Source organism: Papio anubis, chromosome 12 (genome assembly GCF_008728515.1).
Source record: "Papio anubis isolate 15944 chromosome 12, Panubis1.0, whole genome shotgun sequence".
NCBI lineage: Eukaryota > Metazoa > Chordata > Mammalia > Primates > Cercopithecidae > Papio > Papio anubis.
In genome coordinates this window covers 111,822,262-111,830,595 of record NC_044987.1, presented here as the reverse complement: position 1 = coordinate 111,830,595, position 8,334 = coordinate 111,822,262, and positions in this window count along the sequence as shown.

Sequence of the window (8,334 nt, the reverse complement as noted above, 5' to 3'; positions counted from 1 at the left end):
CTATATCAAAATACCAAAATATTCTTCACAGAAATAGAAAAAAAACCTATTCTAAAATTTATATGGAACCATAAAAGACCTGGAATAGCCACAGCTATCCTGAGCAAAAAGAATAAAACTGGAGGAATCACATTACCTAATTTCAAATTATACTACAGAGCTATAGAAACCAAAACAGTACAGTACTGGCATAAAAATAGACACATAGGCCAATGGAACAGAATAGAGAACCCAGAAACAAACCCATGCATCTACAGTGAACTCATTTTCAACAAAGGTGCCAAGAACATACACTGAGGAAAGGACAGTCTCTCCAATAAATGGTGCTGGGGAAACTAGATATCCATATGGAGAAGAAGGACACTCTCTCTGGCCATGTACAGAAATCAAATCAAAATGGATTAAAGACTTAAATCTGGGCCAGGTGCGGTGACTCATGCCTGTAATCCCAGCACTTTGGGAGGCCAAGGCAGGCAGACCACCCAAGGTCAGGAGTTCAAAACCAGTCTGGCCAACATGGTGAAACCTTGTCTCTACTAAAATTACAAAAACTAGCTAGGCGTGGTGGTGAGTGCCTGTAATCCAAGCTACTCAGGAGGCTGAGGCAAGAGAATCGCTTGAACCCAGGAGGGAGAAGTTACAGTGAGCCAAGATCAGGCCACTGCACTACAGCCTGGGCAACAGACCGATACTCTGTCTCAAAAAAAAAAAAAAAACAAAAAGGGGCTTAAATCTAACACTTCCAACTATGAAACCATTACAAGAAAACGTCAGGGAAAATATTCAGGACATTGAAATGGGCAAACATTTCTTGACCACTACCTCATAAGCATAGGCAACCAAAACAAAAATGGACAAATGAGATCACATCAAGTTAAAATGCTTCTGCACAGCAAAGGAAACAATCCATAATGTGAAGAGACAACCCACAGAATGGGAGAAAACATTTGCAAACATCTTACAAAGGACTAATAACCAGACTGTATAAGAGTTCACGGCCAGGCACGGTGGCTCGTGCCCATAATCTCAGCACTTTGGGGAGCCAAGGCAGGTGGTCACGAGGTCAGGAGTCCAAGTCCAGCCTGGCCAACATGGTGAAACCCCGTCTCTTATGGTGGCAGGTGCCTCTAATCCCAGCTACTCGGGAGGTTGAGGCAGGAGAATCGCTTGAAACTGGGTGGCAGAGGTTGCAGTGCACCGAGATCGCACTGCTGCACTCCAGCCTGAGTGACATTGAGACTTCATTGCAAAAAAAAAAAAGAGTTCAAACGCTATAGGAAAAAATCTTTTAAAAACAGGTAAAAGATGTGAATAGATATTCCTCAAAAGAAGACATACAAATGACAAACAGGTATATGAAAAGATGGTCAATATAATTGATCATCAGAGAAAAGCAAATTGAAACTACAATAAGAGATCATCTCACCCCAGTTAAAATGGCTGATATCCAAAAGACACACAATAACAAATGCTGGTGAGGATGTGGAGAAAAGGGAAGCCTCGTACACTACTGGTGGGAATGTAAATTAGCACAACCACTATGGAGAACAGTTTGGAGGTTCCTCAAAAAATTAAAAATAAAGCTACCATATAATCCAGTAATTCCACTGCTGGGTATATACCCAAAAGAAAGGAAATCAGTACATTGAAGAGATATCCGCACTTCTATGTTTATTACAGCATGACTTACAATAGCCAAGATTTGGATGCTACTTAAGTGCCCATCAGCAGATGAATGAATAAAGAAAATGTAGTACATATACACAAAGGAGTACTATTCAGCCATAAAAAAAAATGAGATCCTGTCATTTGCAACAACGTGAATGGAGCTGGAGGCCATTATTTCATTAAGTGATATAACCAGGCACAGAAAGACAAATTTTGTATGTTCTCACCCTTTTTTTTGTTCGTTTGTTTGAGACAGGGTCTCACTTTGTCACCCAGGTGGAGTGCAGTGGCGCAATCACGGCTCACTGCAGCCTCGACCTCTTGTATTCAGGTGATCCTCCTGCCTCAGCCCCTCAAGTAGCTGGAACTACAGGTGTTTCCCACCACACCTGGCTAATTTTTTTGTATTTTTTGTAGAGATGAGGTTTCACCGTGTTGCCCAGGCTGGTCTCCAACTCCTGGGCTCAAGCGATTCACTGGTCTCAGCCTCCCGAAGGATTACAGAGGTAAACCACTGCCTCTGGCCATGTTCTCACTTATTTGTAGGAGCTAACAATTAAAACAAACTCATGGATAGAAGCTGGAAAGGGTAGTGGGGGATGGAGGGCAAATGGTTAATGGGCACAAAAATATAATTAGATAGAATGAATAAGATCTAGTATTTGATAGCACAACAGGGTAGCTACAGTCAATAATAATTTATTGTACATTTAATAACAACTAAAATTGGATTGTTTGTAACACAAGGAAAGCATAAATGCTTGAGGTGATGGATACCCCATTTACCTTGATGTGATTATTATGTATTGTATGCCTGTATCAAAATATATTCTGTACCCCATAAATATATATACTTACGATGTACCCACAAAAATTAAAACTTAAAGTTAAACAATGAAAAGCTAACTATCAAATTTAGAGATGCATATATGTACGGTATGCTATAAAGAAAAGTAAAAAATTCGGCCAGGCATGAGTGACTGACACCTGTAATCCTAGCACTTTGGGGGGCCAAGGCAGGCAGATCAGTTGAGGCCAGGAATTCTACAGCAGCCTGGCCAACATGCTGAAAACCCATCTCTACAAAAAAGAAAAAAAAAAATTAGCCAGTCATGGTTGTGCACACCTGTGGTCCCAGTTACTTGGGAGGCTGAGGTAGGAGAACTGTTTGAACCAGGGATGCGGAGATTGCAGTGAGCCGAGATTGTGCCACAGGACTCCAGCCTGGGCAACACAGCAAGACTCTATTGAAAGAAAGAAAAGAAGGAAGGAAGGGAGGAAGGGAAGAAGGGAGGGAAGGAGGGAGGGAGGGAAGGAAAAGTGAAAGAAAGAAAGAAAAAGAAAGGAAGAAAAGAGAAAGAAAGAAAAGGAAGGAAGGAAGGAAGGAAGGAAGGAAGGAAGGAAGGAAGGAAGGAAGGAAGGAAGGAAGGAAGGGAAATTTTGATTACCTCCATGGGTGAAGGAGGAGGTGGTGATCAGGAGGGGCACATGGAGGCTCCTGGGGCATTGAGCAATGATTAATTTCCTGACCTTGGTGATGTGGATTTTCCCTGAACAACTAATCTTAATTTGTATATTGAGGTTTTATACATTCAACTCTGTGCAAGATTGTATTGTTTAGTTTTTGCTACAATAATGCTGTGTAACAAACCACCCAACATCCAGTGGCTTAAAACCATAGTTCTTTATTCTCACAGATGGGGGGGCCAGTGGCTCTGTTCAGTCTGCAGGAGTGGAGGTTGCACTGTTTCTTTTTTTGTTTTTCCTTTGTTTCTTTCTTTCCTTTGTCATTTTCTTTTGTTTTTTTCTTTTTCTTTTTTTTTTTTTGAGACAAGGTCTCACTCTGTCACTCAGGTCGGAGTGCAGCAGCACAATCATGGCTCTGCATGGATCTGCAGCTTTGACTCAGCCCAGGCTCAAGCAATCCTCCTACCTCAGTCTCCCAGGTAGCTGGGACTACAGGTGTGGACCATCATGCTTGGCAAATACATTTTATTTTTTGCAGCAATGAAGTCTCACTATGTTGCCCACACTGAGCTCGAACTCCTGGGGTCAAGGAATCCATCCACCTTAGTCCTCCAAAGTGCTGGCATTACAGGCATGAGCCACCACACTGGGCTTGCCCCGCCTCTTGCTTTATGTCTGTGGGTTGGTGAGGGCAGCCTGGCTTGGCTCCATGTGTGCTCATTCTGGGCTCAGACACAGGAGGCAGCAGCTTGCCAGGGGCAGCTCTTCTCACTGCCATGCCAGGCAGTAGCTGTGGCACACTGCTACTTCCAGCCCCCACCCTCGTTACTGGCCAAAGGAAGTCACACGGCTAAGCCCCAAATCAAGGGGTGAGGTCTATACTCTGCCCACAGTAGAGCACTGGGTTAAAGAGTCGGAGTCAATATTTCTCCTCACCAAAGCCTCTGTTAGGGGAGAAATTAAGTGTTTTGGGCATCCAGTTAGGCAGGCAGCCCAGAAAGATCTGGAGCACAGAAAGATCTAGCATGTAGACCAAGTTCTTCCACATTTAGGCGGCAACCAAAGCCCCACAAGTGACTGAGTGGTCTGGGGACAGTGTACCAGGATGAAGCAAAGAGTATTGCCAATGTGAGTTGGGCTCAGGGACATGCTCCGGTGCAGGAGATTTAGACAGGAACAGCCAGAGGGGCAAGAGGAGAGCGCTAGAGGACAGAGTTTGAAAACTGACAAAGCAAACACTGCTGGTGGTGTCGAGTGCTGAACCATGTGCTAGGCCTTTGCTCTTGGGGGATCGCCTTGGAGGAAGGAATTTGGACAGCTCAGTAGGGACCAAATCCCATTTTCAGTGGGTTGAGGCAATGGTAGGTGAAATGGGGCTCCTCGTTCAAGCAATGTGGCTGCCAAGCCACATTGGGGTTCTCGATCTTTCCTTTCACCTCATCCTGTGTAGATTGAGACTTCACACTGCCATCAGAAACAGGAGTGACTTTAACAGTTCCTCCAATTCTGTTTTAGGAAACACTGTTATAAAAAGGATAGAGAAGCTGGGTGCGGTGGCTCACGCCACCTTTGGGAGGCCGAGATGGGCGGATCATGAGGTCAGGAGATCGAGACCATCCTGGCTAACACAGTGAAGCCCCATCTCTACTAAAGATACAAAAAAAATTAGTCGAGCGTGGTGGCGGGCACCTCTAGTCCCAGCTACACAGGAGGCTGAGGCAGGAGAATGGTGTGAACCCGGGAGGCGGAGCTTGCAGTGAGCCGAGATCACGCCACTGCACTCCAGCCTGAGCAGCAGAGCGAGACTCCGTTTCAAAAAAAAAAAAAAGAAAGGATAGAGAAGCAGAGGCCCAGGAAGGACGCAGCACACAGAGAGGGCACCATATTCCCTGTAAATGGAAGTCTGGATTTCTGCCCTACACAAAGGTGAGTTCATGGCCAGTGCCCTTGCGGTATTTGTTGTCTGTGGTGGAAGCGACTCGTAAACACCTCACAGTAATCCAAAGCAGGGCAACACAAGGGCTGAGTAGGCTTACCTGCTATTTGCTGTGACAGCATTGAGAAAGAAGAGATTAATTCTGACCAAAAGGATCAGGGTGGGGGCAGAGTTACAAAACAGGAAGCATTTAGGGAGTGGCTGGGGCTAAAGAGTAGATGGAGAAGACCTAAGTCGCAGCAGCACGCAGCATGTCCAGGAGTGCAAGGGTGTTAGGGGAGGAGGTGGCAGATGAGGCCGGAAAGGAAGTTAGGGGCTCTGGAACGGAGGCCATCTCATGCCAAATGGATTCATGTTTGTACTCTGTCGGCAACAGGGAGCTACTGTGGGTTTTTGAGAGAGGCATGATCCAACTCACATTTTAGTATGTATTTGGTAGCAAAGCGAAAAATGATTTGGTTGTCAGACACACTGGAGGGATTACTAAAGGAACAAACACATGTCCTGTCTTCCTTATGTGACCCACTTTTGCCATGAGGAGTCACTCTCAAGCCTCTCTCGGCCAAGTTTGGTCAATTTCTTTTTTTTCTTTTTCTTTTTTTTTTTTTTTTTTGAGACGGAGTCTCACTCTGTCACCCGGGCTGGATGCAATGGCACAATCTCGGCTCACTGCAACCTCCACCTCCCGGGTTCAGGCAATTCTCCTGCCTCAGCCTCCTGAGTAGCTGGGATTACAGGCACCTGCCACCAGGTCCGGCTAATTTTTTTGTATTTTTAGTAGAGATGGGGTTTCACCATGTTGGCCAGGCTGGTCTTGAATGCCTGACCTCGTGATCAACCCACCTCAGCTTCTCAAAGCGCTGGGATTATAGGAGTGAGCCACCGCACCTGGCCCAGTTTGGTAAATTTCTAAATGAAGACCCACAGGCCCACCAGTGGGATAGCCCAAAGTTCTCAAAATCGGTGCTGATTTCAAACGCTCTGAAGCTGTCCTCACAGTGTTAACAAGAATCCTGGACAGAAGTATGGTTATAATGAAGCATGTACTTTGATTGACTTTCTTGCAACCATAAGTCACTAGATAATGATCATTGGCATCCCCATTGTTCCTACTGATAGGATTTCTGATATGAGAATCATATGGCTTTTTTTCTTTTTTTCTGAGACAGAGTTTCACTCTTGTTGCCCAGGCTGGAGTGCAATGGCGCAGTCTCAGCTTACTGCAACCTCCGCCTCCTGTTTTCAAGCAATTCTCATGCCTCGGCCTCCCAAAGTGCTGGGATTACAGGTGTGAGCCACCACGCCCAGCCGTGCCCGGCTGGGGAGCAGCCTTTTTAAGGATAACCAGGTGGGTTGCAGGGAGCCAGTGAGCCAGGACTGCTGATTGGTCAGGGATGAAATCACAGGGAGTCAACACAGTCTTCTTGCTCTGGGTCAGTTGCCAGGTGGGGGTCACAAGATCAGACACGCCAGTTTATCAGTTTGGATGGCGCCAGCCGACTTGTCAAGTGCAGGGTCTGCAAAATATCTCAAGCACTGATCTTAGGAGCAGTTTAGGGAGGGTCAGAATCTTGCAGCCTCCAGCTGTGTGACTCCTAAACCATAATTTCTAATCCTGTGGCTAATATTAGTCTAGTTCCAGGCAAGAAGGAAGTCTGCTTTGGGAAAGGGCTGCTACCATCTTTGTTTAAACTATAAACTACAGACCAGGTTTCTCCCAAAGTTAGTTCAACCTACGCCCAGGAATGAACAAAGACAGCTTAGAGGTTAGAAGCAAGATGGAATCACTTAAGTTGGATCTCTTTCACTGTCTCAGTCGTAATTTTGCAAAGGTGGTTTCATTCCTGCTGGCATTCACCTGTGCAAGCTTCCAGCTTGCAGGCTGCTCTTTGTTAGAAAATGATTTGGGGCTGCTTTTCATTGAAAAGAAAAACCTTGGCCAGGCATGGTGGCTCACACCTGTAATCCCAGCACCTCAGGAGGCTGAGGTGGGTGGATCACGAGGTCAGGAGATCGAGACCATTCTGTCCAAAATGGTGAAACCCCGCCTCTACTAAAAATACAAAAATTAGCTGGGTGTGGTGGCACGCACCTGTCATCCCAGCTACTTGGGAGGCTGAAGCAGGAGAATCACTTGAACCCGGGAGGCAGAGGTTGCAGTGAGCCGAGACTGCACCACTGCACTACAGCCTGGCGACAGAGCAAGACTCTGTCTCAAAAAGAAAAGAGAAAAAGAAAAGCCTTACTGATGACTCCCATGCCCTTGCTATCTGCCTAAGTAATTTCTTCTTAACTCACCTGAGGTCGGGATTCACCTGAGGTCGGGAGTTCGAGACCAGCCTGACCAACATGGAGAAACCCCCCCCGTCTCTACTAAAAATACAAAATTAGCTGGATGTGGTGGTGCATGCCTGTAATCCTAGCTACTTGGGAGGCTCAGGCAGGAGAATCGCTTAAACCTGGGACAGTTGCGGCAAGCCGAGATCATGCCATTGCACTCCAGCCTGGGCAACAAGAGCGAAACTCCATCTCAAAAAAAAAAAAAAAAAAAAAAGTCTGCTCCCCAAGCCTGCATGCGGTGGTGAACTCCTGACCTCAAGTGACCTGTCCACCTTAGCCTCCCAGAGTGCTAGAATTACAGGCATGAACCACTGCACCCAACGGTTGGCTCTGTTGTTTGTTTGTTTGTTGAGACAGGGTCTTGCTCTGTCACCCAGGATGGAGTACAGTGCTGTGATCACTGCTCACTGCAGCCTCAGTCTCATGGGGCTCAAGCCATCCTCCCTCCTTGGCATCCCAAGTAGCTGGGACTACAGGCACACACCACTATGGCCCGCTAACTTTTTGTATTTTTTCTAGAGATAGGGTTTTACTGTGTTGCCCAGGCTGGTCTCAAGCTCCAGAGCTCAAGTGATTCGCCTGCCTCAGCCTCTAAAAGTGCTGGGACTTAAGCCACCGTGCCAGCCACTTGATTGGTTCTTCTGGTTACCAGTCCCATTCTCCAAGAGTCACCTCATTAGCATAAACTCAAGTATGGTGATATGGTGAAAAGGGGCTCATGAAAAACAAAGGCTGCTCCTCTCCCCTCATCACTCAGGAAATTCCAAAGGTTTTAGAAGGTCTGTACCAGGAACTGGGAGGAACACCAAATATGTTTCTTGTTATATGACAATAGCGCAGTTTGTCTCCGCGACCCCATTATATAACCGTGATGTAATCCCATTATATAACCATCAAGATGATATAGCATCACTGTTACTTGG